This window comes from Phyllobates terribilis, unplaced genomic scaffold (assembly GCF_046119375.1).
Source record: "Phyllobates terribilis strain yellow unplaced genomic scaffold, ASM4611937v1 Scaffold_4__5_contigs__length_816908805, whole genome shotgun sequence".
Lineage (NCBI taxonomy): Eukaryota > Metazoa > Chordata > Amphibia > Anura > Dendrobatidae > Phyllobates > Phyllobates terribilis.
The window spans coordinates 351,913,207-351,926,597 of NW_027362764.1; the positions used below are offsets into that span (position 1 = coordinate 351,913,207).

Sequence of the window (13,391 nt, forward strand, 5' to 3'; positions counted from 1 at the left end):
GCCAGCGTTCTGTCTGAACGTGTGTTCAGCACTGCTGGTGGTGTGCTGACAGATAAGCGTACGCGGCTCTCCACTGATAATGTAGACAGACTCACGTTCATAAAGATGAACAAATCATGGATCCGAAACGACTTTTCTACCCCTGTGTCATCCTGGGGAGAGTAAAAGCTTGATGATTGGTTAAAATCACCCTACCAACTGTTTTAAGCTTTCAAATTACTAATCATGTTTATCTGTATCTTGGCTGGAAAATAATTTGGGCTTTGTAGCAGTGTGCAGCACTGATTCTATTAGGCCATCTATAATAAGCTCCACCAGATTTAAAATTACTAATCATGTTTATCTGTATCTTGACTGGAAAATAATTTGGGCTTTGTAGCAGTGTGCAGCACTGATCCTATTAGGCTATCTATACTAAGCTCCACCAGATTTAAAATTAATAATAATTTTTAGCTGCATCTAGCCCGGAAAATAATTTTGGGGCTCCGAGATGCGCAAGACACATAAGTGCCTTCTTGCTGCACTACCTGCAACATGACCCTCATATTGTCAGAATTCGAAGTAATCATGACTACTGGGTTGCCACACTCTTAGATCCCCCAAACTTTTCGATCAACCTTTTAATTTTAATAAAGACCAAAAAAATGGTCATTTTTGAAATTATAAGCATTAGCAGGTTATTAGAAACTGAAATCAAACAGTTTTCAACTCAAAACCTTATTCTAGGTGATGTTACATTTTCACATAGGACCCCTTGTTCGAAAGGAGCTTCTGAACTCTCTCGTCCATTGAATTTGTCAGGTTTTGGATGGTTTCTGCTTCAATTGTTTTGCATGAGGACAGAATACCCTCCCAGAGCTGTTGCTTAGATGTGAACTGCCTCCCGCCATCATAGACACTCCTTTTGATGATGCTCCAGAGGTTCTGAATGGGGTAGAGGTCAGGGGAGCATGGGGGTCACACCATAAGTTTGTCCCCTTTTATGCCCATATCAGCCAGAGATGCAGATGTTTTATGTGCAGCATGAGATGGTGCATTATCATGCAAAAAAATGATCTTGCTGTGAAATACACGGTTCTTCTTCTTGAACCATGGCAGGAAGTGCTGTTTGAGAAAATCCACATACATTATGGAGTTCATCTTTAGCGCCTTCAGGGATCCTAAAGGGGCCGACAATCTCTCTCCCCATGATTCCAGCCCAAAACATTACTCCACCTCCTCCTTGTTGGCGCTGTAGCCGTGTTTGCGTGGGGTGTCCATCAACCAGCCATCCTCCACTCCATCCATCTGGACCATCGAGCGCTGCACGGCACTCATCCGTGAACAAAACAGTTTTGAAATCAGTCTTCATGTAATGTTTGGCCCACTGGAGCCGTTTCTGCTTGTGTGAAGTGGATAGAGGAGGTCGACAGGATGGCGTACGCACAGCTGCAAACCTCTGAAGGACCCTGCATCTTGTTGTTCGGGGGACGTTGGAGGCACCAGCAGCTTCAAAAACTTGTCTGCTGCTATGACAAGGCTGTTTTGCCGCTGCTCTTTTAACCTGACGTAATTGCCTGTAGGAAAGAGTCCTCAATTTGCCCTTATCAGCACGCACACGTGTGTACTGTGAATCAGCTACATACTTCTTGATTGCCAAGACACTTCATCCTGATCATCGCACAATGTTGATTGTAGTCATGCCTTGACCTAAACACTCCACAATTTGTTGCTTCTCAGCAGCCGACACATCCTTTTTCTTTCCCATTTTGGCAGAAAATGTAGGCTGCTTAATAATGTGAGACAGCCTTCTTAAGTAGTCTTGCCTTTCATTGGACACACCTGCCAAACTAATTAGCACAGGTGTCTGCAATTGCTTACAGTGATATAAAGAGCCCTGACACACATCACCATCAATGAGTTTAACTGACAAACAAACAAATTCTTCCCTTATCACTCCTAAACACTTTTTGCATAATAATTTGGAACACAGTGTACATGTGCTTTTCCACAAAACACCAGTGGTTCACGTAGTGAATCTTACAGTTCTAACTTGCCAACCGTGGTCTGTATGGAGTTGTTCAATAAAGGGCCCAAAATTAAGATAACATAGATGGGAGAGGTCTCTATGAATAGGAATTCCTAAGTATTTGATACCCTGTGAGGGCCAGGCAAAGGGAAAGTTGGACTGGATGGAATCCTATATGGATTTGGGGAGGGAGACATCGAGGGCCTCAGACTTCGCTGCATTGATTTTAAAATTTGACCATGTAACAAAGTGATCTATTTCAGCCATAACAGCATGGATGGATATATGTGATTGAGTGATATATACTAGGACATCATCAGCAAATAGAGAGCACTTGTACTCGGTGCCTCCCACCTCAATCCACCTAATATTGGGATTATGGCGAATTGATGAGAGCAGGTGCTCCGTCACTAGGATGTATAAGAGAGGGGACAGAGGACATCCCTGCCTTGTCCCATTGGTGATTGTGAAAGGTGATGAAAATGTTCTGATGCACCCCCTGGGCCTTGAGACACCCGGAGGCGGACCCTTTTTGGTGGATGCTGGTGGTTGTAGTCTTCGTGGCGGCGACCCGGTTCCGTGGCTCAGGGTGGTCAAACCAGTGGCGGAACTATTTATGTGGTTTTGATGTTTAAATGTCCGACTACGCCACCCGTGGATTGCGGTCAGAGTGAACCGCCGCTGCAGGGCAGACCGCTGAGGCTGGTGTTGTGGGTGCAGCAGAGCGTAGCATAATTCCCCACGGGAGGAGTATAGCCTCAGGGCAGTGTATGCGGAGGATGGGGGTGATGGTGCAGGGCAGCAGCAGTAACGACACGGAGTCAGTGATGCAGTCCAGGGCCTTTACTCACAGTTCTTATTATCCAGACCACGTCTGCAGGTAACGGCTGCCCACGTCGTACTGTGCTCACCAGGTGAGGGGCTCAGACATCTCCCAGATAACTTTGGAGCGCTTTACAGGACCCCCTTTGTGTGTCCTTTGTCTGGCCTTTCTTACCACCCCTTCTGTCCGGCTGCCTCGGGCCTCCTCTTGGTAAACTTGGCGCCAGTTTCCCTGACCCTATGTGGTGCCTTCCTAGCGGGTGTAGCGAGGGGCTGCGCCACATAAAATGTCACAGCCTCCGGTTTCTAGCTGAGGGTCGTTTCCTGCCTCCACTAGTTTCGGGGACCGGTCTCCCCCTTTGGCCTGACCCCTCCACGCAGGTGGATTCGGGCGTGCGGTGGCGACTCGCCCGTCCGCACCCCTGGGATCCCTTCATTCCTCGTTCCTGAAGCCTTCTCCGCTCCTCTTCCTTCCTTCTCCCTCTTCCGGGCCTGGGCCTCTGTTACTAGGCCCGCCTCCGGAGCAGAGCTCATGCAGAGCCCCTGCTCCCTGCCACTTCTGCTCAGACTTCTCTGCACTGAACTAAGATGGTGCCCACCTTTTATACTCCCTTCTCAATGCACCCAGGAACTGCTTCCTCCCTGCTCCTGCACTACAGGGTTCCCCTTCCTCAGTGTTCCCTCCCCCCACTCCAGCCAGGGACAGGGACTGTCGTGCCCATCTCAGAGGCATATTGGTCGCCCTGCCCCACGGCAATGTGGTGTAATGCATGCAGGTGTCGGGTCCTGATCCACACTCCATCCTTACCTGAGAGTGAGATATCACACCTCTGGGTGAGGTGCAATACCTCTGTAGCAAGCGAGCCCTCAGGGTGCTACAGTTCCATTTATCTTCAGCCTAGGTGATGTATTGTGATACAGGGCCGTGATTTTGGCTATAAAAGGGTCCCCTAGACCCCTACCCCAAGCTTTTTAAGAGAATCATATATGGCGTGCCAGGAGACTCTATGGAATGCTTTCTCAGCATCCAACGAGAGTATCTAATTACAAATTTTTAACTGCATCTAGCCCAGGAAATACTTTGTGCCTAGTAGCAGTGTCTGCTAGTCAGCGGATTATCCCGGCTGTTAAGCAAGCTACACCACCTGTAGTTTGGACACTTAATTTTTTCAAAGGAAATGCTTCGGGACCACGGGATACTCAGTGAAGAGCATCAGGAGGCACCCCAAGGCATAGGGGCTGGGACTGGCAGTAGGATGCCTTGCGGTGGACAGCCGAGCTCGATCCTTATAAAAGCTTTTTAACTGCAGCAGCTTTAGTGGACGCTACTGGAGCTGGAATTACCGCGGCTGCTGGCATGAGACTTGCCCTCCAATAGATCCTTGTAAATGGATTTAAAGTGTATTCATTCAAATTAGAGAGACAATTTAAATTAAAAAGCTTAGACCTGTCTCCACCACAGGGGGGCTCGCTCGACCCACCAGCGGACAGGCACCAGTATTGGGAGAGGGGGGGCTGGCCGTCAGGGTTCACCGCGGCTCTGGCACAAACCCGGCGACACGGAGGTGGCACGGGCAGGAGCGGACTGAACGTGTCGGCTTCTCACTTTTTGGATTTTAGAAGGGCATGACATGCCTATATCTGTGTCTCCCCCTCCTTTTACTCCTCCACCTCTTTTCTTTTCGCATGACTATATGTACTTGTCACTTTTCCATGTGTTAGTTGTGTCTTCTGAGCAGTTTGTCAGCTTTTGGACACCTTTGAAGGTGTTTTCTATGTGTATCTATGTGTTTTTGTTTGCCTGCCATTGGTTTTAACGGTGTTCGAAGGTGTTCGACGAACAGTTCGACGAACAGTTCGGCGAACACACGGGTGTTCGACGAACCGAACCGAACTCGAACACTACGGGGGTGGCTCAACACTACTGTTAACGCCTTCAAAACATGTGCTGTATATGTACCACACATGTCAGGTCTCTTCCTTTGGTGTGGGCTCTGGCGATGAGCCCATACTTTTCCGGGAACATGACATTTGATTTGATCAGCTCTCATGTGCCCCTAACAGCCGCGGGTGGAATCGCGATCCATCTGCGGCTGTTAACATGTTACATGCCTCTGTCAAACTCTAACAGGGGCATTTAACATCGCCAGGCTGGAAGCGCGTCAGTATCTTCGTTCAACGATGCCCGTGTCACATGACCGCGAGTCACCGATGGGTTGGCATGAGAAGAGACCCCCGTGTTTGTCATAATCGATCAGCTATGAGCGCCGCCCAGTGGTCAGTGCTCATAGCAGATGAGCATTATTGTTACACATAGCAGGGCTGTAGGCCTTCTGTGTGTAGCACAGGCAATCAGACAATCACAGCTTCTAGTCTCCCATGGAGAATATTGAAACATACAAAACATAGAAAAAAAGGTTTTAAAATTGTAAAAAAAGTACAAAAGTTTAAATTACCCCCCTTTTGCCCCATTCAAAATAAAGCAATTACAAAAATTCAAGAATACACATATTTGGTATTGTAGCGTTCAGAATCGCCCAATCTATCAATATATACAAATAATTAATCAGATCGGTAAATGGCGTAACAAGAAAAGAAATCAAAATGCCAGAATTACCTTTTTTTGATTGCCGCTGCATTTCAATAAGATGCAATAACAGAAGATCAAAACATTGTATCTACCTCAAAATCATCAGCTCGGCGCACAAAAAATAAGCCCTCACTCGGCCCCAGATTCCAAAAAATGGAGATGCTACGGGTCTTGGAAAATGGCACCATTTTTTTTTTTAACTTTGGATTTTTTTTCACCACTTAAATAAAAAATAACTTATACATGTTTGGTGTCTGCAAACTCCTAATGACCTGGAGAATCATAATGGCTGGTCAGTTTTAGCATTCAGTGAATATGGTAAATCAAAAGCAACTCTGGAATTGCACTTTTTTTGAAATTTCACCGCACTTGGAATTTTTTTCCTGTTTTGCCATACACGATATGGTAAAACCAATGGTGGCGTTCAAAAGTACAACTCATCCCGCAAAAAAACAAGCCCTCATGTGGCCATATTGACTGAAAAATAAAAAAATTATGGCTCTGGGAAGAAGGGGAGCAAAAGACAAAAGCACAAAAACGGAAAAGGGCTGCAACGTGAAGGGGTTAAAGGAGTTGTCCAAAATAATGAAAGGGCTGCACATCAGATTTAGTACATGTACTTTAAAGAGATTGTCTGGGCAAAAGGTTCTAATGTAACTAGATTTTGTGCAAGTAACAAAATTAATCATACTCACCTGCTGTCACTCCTCTGGATCCAGTGCAGATTGATCTGTGGTCTGTGCCATCATAAATGGTGTCACCGTTCTACCCGACACAAGACCATTGCATCTTGTGTTGTGATAGGCTGCAGCAGTCAGGTGACTTGAACTATATGCATCACAAGCTGCAGCCGTTGTGTGTCTGGTAGAACGGTGGCATCATTGATGCTTTCGCAAACCACATGGTGGCCTGCGATGGATCCGGGAGGGCACTGGTTTGTACGCCAGTCCGACAATGAATATTATGGTGGAACAGGGAACTGTCAGATCCTTCTTCATCATTCAGCTTGTCCGTCTGAGTCTCCTGCTGTATGGAGCTTCAGTCTGCAGGCTGCACAAATTGGAGCAGCGCAAGAGGGGAACCTGTCTAGGCAAGTGCTATTTTCCTTTCTTTAATCAGTCAGTACATATACAGTGGGGGAAATAATTATTTGATTCCTTGCTGTTTTTGTAAGTTTGCACACTGACAAAGACTTGAACAGTCTATAAATTTAAGGGTAGGTTAATTTTAACATTGAGAGATAGAATATCCAAAAAAAATCAAGAAAATCACATTGTATAAATTAGATACTTTTTTTTCCATTTTGCAGTGAGAAATAAGTATTTGATCCCTCTGACAAACAAAACCTACTACTTGGTGGCAAAACCCTTGTTGGAAAGCACAGCAGTCAGACATTTTTTGTAGTTGATGATGAGGTTTGCGCAAATGTCAGTAGGAATTTTGGTCCACTCCTCTTTGCAGATCATCTCTAAATCATTAAGATTTTGAGGCTGTTGCTTGGCATCTTGTAGCTTCAACACCGTCCATAAGTTTTCTATGGGACTAAGGTCTGGAGACTGGCTAGGCCACTCCATGACCTTACTGTGCTTCTTCTTTAGCCACTCCTTTGTTGCCTTGGCTCTATATTTTGGGTCATTGTCTTGCTGGAAGACCAAGGTACAACCCATTTTTAATGTCCTGGCGGAGGGAAGGAGGTTGTCACTCAGGATTTTACGGTACATGGCTCCATCCATTCTCCCATTGATGCGGTAAAGCAGTTCTGTGCCCATAGCAGAGAAACACCCCCAAAACATGTTTCCACCTCCATGCTTGACAGTGGGGACCGTGTTCTTTGGGTCATAGGCAGCATTTCTTTTCCTCCAAACATGGCGAGTTGAGGTAATGCCAAAGAGCTCAATTTTTGTCTCATCTGACCACAGCACCTTCTCCTAATAACTCACAGAATCATCCAGGTGGTCATTGGCAAACTTCAGACGGTCAAGCACATGTGCATTCTTGAGCAGGGGGACCTTGCGGGCACTGCAGGATTTTAAACCTTTAAGGCGTAATGTGTTACCAATGGTTTTCTTGATGACTGTGGTCCCAGCTGCCTTGAGATCATTAACAAGCTCCCCCCGTGTTGTTTTAGGCTGATCTCTCACCTTCCTCATGATCAAGGATACCCCACGAGGTGAGAGTTTGCATGGTGCCCCAGATCGATGTCGATTGACAGTCATTTTGTATTTCTTCCATTTTCTTACTATTGCACCAACAGTTGTCTCCTTCACACCCAGCGTCTTACTTATGGTTTTGTAGCCCATTCCAGCTTTGTGCAGGTCTATGATCTTGTCCCTGACATCCTTAGAAAGCTGTTTGGTCTTACCCATGTTGTAGAGGTTAGAGTCTGACTGATTAATTGAGCCTGTGGACAGGAGTCTTTTATACAGTTGACTGTCTGTATAAAAGACTCCTGTGGGAGTCTTTAATGTAGGTAACGAGTAGAGATGAGCGTTGTTCTACTCGAACTGTTCGCCAATCTCAAATTCGAGCTGTTTTGGGCGGTGTTCGAGCCGGTCGGCGAACACGAACAATTTGAGAAAAATTCGGCTGTTCGAGGTTATGTTCGATAACTGTTCGTGCACCAAAATCATAACTGGATTTTTTCTCAGTAATGATGAAAATTAATGTTAATACGCAGTTTGAGTGTACAGCGGGGCGGGGGGAGGGGCAGGGGATGGATCTCTGCAGGAACAATGAAGATCTCCATTTTTTTTTCTCTTTCCCGCATTTGCAGTGGGGAGGTGCAATCTGTCAGCCTATCAGCAGCGCACACACGGAGCGAAGTGCTTTTTTTCACACAAGCAAGGGCATGTGTGATTGGCAGTGTATGTCACATGTCCTTGCCCTATAAGACCAAGCCATTTTCCCCGTCGCCACCATTTTCTCACTGCTGCAGCTGCGTGTTAGACGGCACCGCTGTTGCTGTGTGTGCTATACCTTGTTAATTTCAAGCCAATTTTCGCACAAATATACAGATAGCTTGGGAGTAGGGAATAGTTGTGATTGCAGTCCTTTTAAGGACTAGGTTACAGCATTTCCTACGACTTTTATCAGGGAGGTCTGTGCTCTTAAATAGATAGGTTGTGGGAGTAAAGACTAATTGTAATTGGAGTCCTTTTCAGGACTAGGTTACATGAGTTCCTATCAGTTTTTGCCAGGCAGGTCTGTGCCAGTGCTGTGCAAGTTTTTTTCACAGCATTTGGCTGAATCTAGCAAAGCTAATCCTTTTTGGCCTATTGCAGAGTGTGTTAGTCAGTGGAGTAGCCTATCTGTGTTGCAAGATATAACACCTGTGTATAGAATACCAATTTTTTTACTGCACCTAGTGAAGTAAAATCTTTTGGGCATAGCATCATTCTATTAGTCCATCTATACTGACCTCCATCAGGTTGCAAACTGAATATAATTTTTTTCTGCATCTAGCTCTGAAAAAATATTTGGGCTTCTAGCGGTGTGTGGGACTTGGTCTATTAGTCCATCTATACTGACCTCCATCAGGTTGCAAATTAAAAATAATTTTTTTCTGCATCTACCTCTGAAAAAATATTTGGGCTTCTAGCAGTGTGTGGGACTTGGTCTATTAGTCCATCTATACTGACCTACATCAGGTTGCAAATTAAAAATAATTTTTTTCTGCATCTAGCTCTGAAAAAATATTTGGGCTTCTAGCGGTGTGTGGGACTTGGTCTATTAGTCCATCTATACTGACCTCCATCAGGTTGCAAATTAAAAATAATTTTTTTCTGCATCTAGCTCTGAAAAAATATTTGGGCTTCTAGCGGTGTGTGGGACTTGGTCTATTAGTCCATCTATACTGACCTCCATCAGGTTGCAAATTAAAAATAATTTTTTTCTGCATCTAGCTCTGAAAAAATATTTGGGCTTCTAGCAGTGTGTGGGACTTGGTCTATTAGTCCATCTATACTGACCTCCATCAGGTTGCAAATTAAAAATAATTTTTTTCTGCATCTAGCTCTGAAAAAATATTTGGGCTTCTAGCGGTGTGTGGGACTTGGTCTATTAGTCCATCTATACTGACCTCCATCAGGTTGCAAATTAAAAATAATTTTTTTCTGCATCTAGCTCTGAAAAAATATTTGGGCTTCTAGCAGTGTGTGGGACTTGGTCTATTAGTCCATCTATACTGACCTCCATCAGGTTGCAAATTAAAAATAATTTTTTTCTGCATCTAGCTCTGAAAAAATATTTGGGCTTCTAGCAGTGTGTGGGACTTGGTCTATTAGTCCATCTATACTGACCTCCATCAGGTTGCAAATTAAAAATAATTTTTTTCTGCATCTAGCTCTGAAAAAATATTTGGGCTTCTAGCGGTGTGTGGGACTTGGTCTATTAGTCCATCTATACTGACCTCCATCAGGTTGCAAATTAAAACTAATTTTTTTCTGCATCTAGCTCTGAAAAAATATTTGGGCTTCTAGCAGTGTGTGGGACTTGGTCTATTAGTCCATCTATACTGACCTCCATCAGGTTGCAAATTAAAAATAATTTTTTTCTTCATTTATCTCTGAAAAAATATTTGGGCTTCTAGCAGCGTGTGGGACTTGTTCTATTAGTCCATCTATACTGACCTCCATCAGGTTGCAAATTAAAAATAATTTTTTTCTGCATCTAGCTCTGAAAAAATATTTGGGCTTCTAGCAGTGTGTGGGACTTGGTCTATTAGTCCATCGATACTGACCTCCATCAGGTTGCAAATTGAATAAAAAAATTTTCTGCATCTAGCTCTGAAAAAATATTTGGGCTTCTAGCGGTGTGTGGGACTTGGTCTATTAGTCCATCTATACTGACCTCCATCAGGTTGCAAATTAAAAATAATTTTTTTCTGCATCTAACCCAGCCAATAGTTTTGGCCTAATACCACAGTTTGGCCACTCAGCTCTGCTCGGTTACCATCCATTGTTTTTTTGTGCAAACAACTCCAGAGTTGTGAATTAGTTAACCACCAAAATGAGTGGAAAAAGGCCTGCTGCTGGTGGAAAGGGGAATAGGCGTGTTGGGAAGGGGAAAAAAGGTTGTGTCCGTGGGGTAGGTGCAGAAGAAAGACCATCTTCCAGCCAAACTAAAATGTCTACTTCTTTTAGCGGACAATGTGATAAGATCCCTTTCTTACGGCCATGCCAATCGCTACAAATTCCAGATGAGGCACAAAAACAGCAGGTGCTTCAACGGATATCAAGTGCTCCTTTAAGTGGGCTCTCCTCCACATCAACTTCAACATCACAAATACTCCAGTCCTCAAAGGTGTCACCCAAATCGCACTTGCTTCCTCACAGCTCCCAAATCTCCAGCTGCCCGTCTGAGTGTGAGGTAGAACAGATGGTTGAGTCTGCAGAGCTGTTTACTCATACTATAGCCTGGGAATCAGAGGTCGACTCCAGCGCTTCTGTGAATCCAGACGAGGAAATGATCTGCACTGATGCCCAGAATCTTTATGAGTCGGATCCAGGACCAGACGCAGAAGGTTCTGACCATAATGTAGACCCTCATTCCCAAACTGTAACTCCTGTTGGTGGAGACAATGAGGAAGACGATGATAAGACTCAAATACCTGATTGGAGCGACAACTTTAGTTTTTTGTCAGGGCAGGAACAGGTTGGCTCTGAGGACGACGGGTGTGATAACGCACAGGGTGATGATGATGAGGTCGGAGATCCCACTTACTGTCAACCCACAGTCAGTCAAGAGATGAGGTCAGCAGAGGAGGTGGAGGAAGATGCTAGTGACGACGAGGTCAGGTTGCGCCTTCCTGGACAGAGACGTAGTACTGGAAGCACGTCAACAACTGCATCCTCAAACACAACTCTGCCTCTCACCACAAGTCGTGGTGGCTCTTCAGGTCGCATGGGTGCTAAGCCTTGCATAGCCTGGGCATTTTTTCAGATCGATAAAGATGACCCAACTCGTGTTATCTGTAACATTTGTCAGCAAAAGCTAAGTAGAAGCCAAAAAATACATAGTTTGAGTACTTCATGCATGAACCGGCACATGGACATGAAGCATAAGTTGCAGTGGGAAGCTCAGTGTGCTACAATGCGGCCTAGCCGGCCGGGCCAATCACCGTCTGCCATATCTTGTGCATCTGCGGCCTCTTCATCCTCTGTGACTGGGGGGACAGCAGCCACACCTGTTTTGGGGCGCAGACCTGCCACCTCTTTACCCGCAACAGCCAGCGTGATTGGCAGGTCATCATTTTCTTTGGAGGTGGTAACACCAGCTGGTGTTGAGCGCTGTCCGACATCGATAGCACCACCTTTGGATCAAGGCAACCTAACATGTCCGCCTGCATCTTCCTCACAGACCGGCAGTTTGCCGGGGACACCCTTATCAACCCCGTCTAAGCACAATAGCCAGCCCTCGGTCCCTCAGATGTGGACAAGTAAAAGACCATTTCCTCCTAGCCATGAGAAAGCTAAGAGGTTGAATTTCACCATCTGCAAGCTCTTGGCTACAGAAATGCTGCCTTTCCGCCTGGTGGACACAGAGGATTTTCGAGACCTTATGTCCGTCGCAGTGCCCCAGTACCAGATGCCCAGTCGGCACTACTTCTCAAAGAAAGGTGTGCCTGCGCTCCACCAGCATGTCGCACACAACATCACCGCTTCTTTGAGAAACTCTGTGTGTGACAGGGTGCATTTCACCACAGACACTTGGACGAGTAGGCATGGACAGGGGCGTTACATGTCGCTGACTGGGCACTGGGTAACTATGGTGACAGCAGGACAAGGGGCTGCTGTCCAAGTCTTGCCGTCCCCACGAGTTGTGCGTCAATCCTCTTTATGTCAAAGTTCCTCCACTGCTTCTGCCTCCTCAACCTCCTCTCGGTCTTCCACCTGCACCCAAAGCCTGTCTGGTCATGCCACAAGCTTTCTAACTGCGCAGAAGGGATCCTGCACACCTCCTTACTATGCTGGCAGTAGGGCTCAACGTCATCAGGCGGTTTTTACATTGAAATGTCTGGGAAATGTGAGTCACACAGCTGAGGAGTTGTGGTCAGCTCTGGAGAACCAATTTCATGAATGGTTGTCTCCACTGGACCTGAAACCAGGGAAGGCCGTGTGCGACAATGCTGCAAACCTGGGTGCGGCCCTTCGCCGGGGCAATGTCACACACGTGCCTTGTATGGCTCACGTGTTGAACCTGGTTGTCCAGCAATTTTTAGCCCACTATCCCAGACTAGATGGCCTTCTGCAGAGGGCACGGTCGCTGTGTGCTCACTTCCGCCGTTCGCATCCCGCAGCTCAGCGACTTACATCTCTACAGAAGTCGTTGGGCCTGCCACTTCACCGGCTAAAATGCGATGTGCCTACCCGGTGGAATTCAACTCTGCACATGTTGCAGCGACTGTGGCAGCACCGACAAGCCCTGGTGCAATACGTTCTGACGTATAGCCTGGGCCAACGAGATTCAGAGGTGGGGCAAATCACGCTGGAGGAGTGGTGTCAGATCAGTGACCTATGCACCCTTCTGCACAGTTTTGAAATGGCGACGAAGATGTTTAGTGCTGACGATGCCATTATCAGCATGACTATTCCGGTGATTTACATGCTGGAGCACATGTTAAACAGAATTCGGAGTCAGGTGGTGGCACAAGAGGAGGTGGAGGAAGTAGAGGAGGAGGAGTTGTATGCGGAAGGGCTAACATCTGCAAGGTCCAGACGGTCGGCAGCACCAAGGCGGCAGGCATGTGAGGGTGGGGGAGATGGTTTTACCAGGGCGCATGGTAGCAGCCAAACTAGTGAGGAAGGTGCAGGAGCCCAGGAAGAAGTGGAGGACGAACTGATGGAAGACTCATCAGATGAGGGAGACCTTGATCACATTTCTGTTGTGCGAGGTTGGGGGGAGAGGACAGAGGAAGGAAGCATGATTGTTACCTCGCCACCAACACAACAGGGACTTGGTGCTCCTGGATGC

General features: G+C 46.2%; 1 protein-coding gene across 2 annotated transcripts in view; it reads left to right on the top strand.

Annotated features, from left to right (window-relative positions):
- The window catches only part of SLC6A19 (solute carrier family 6 member 19), a 291,943-nt gene that overhangs the window by 67,648 nt on the left and 210,904 nt on the right, over positions 1 to 13,391 (top strand). The window lies entirely within an intron of this gene.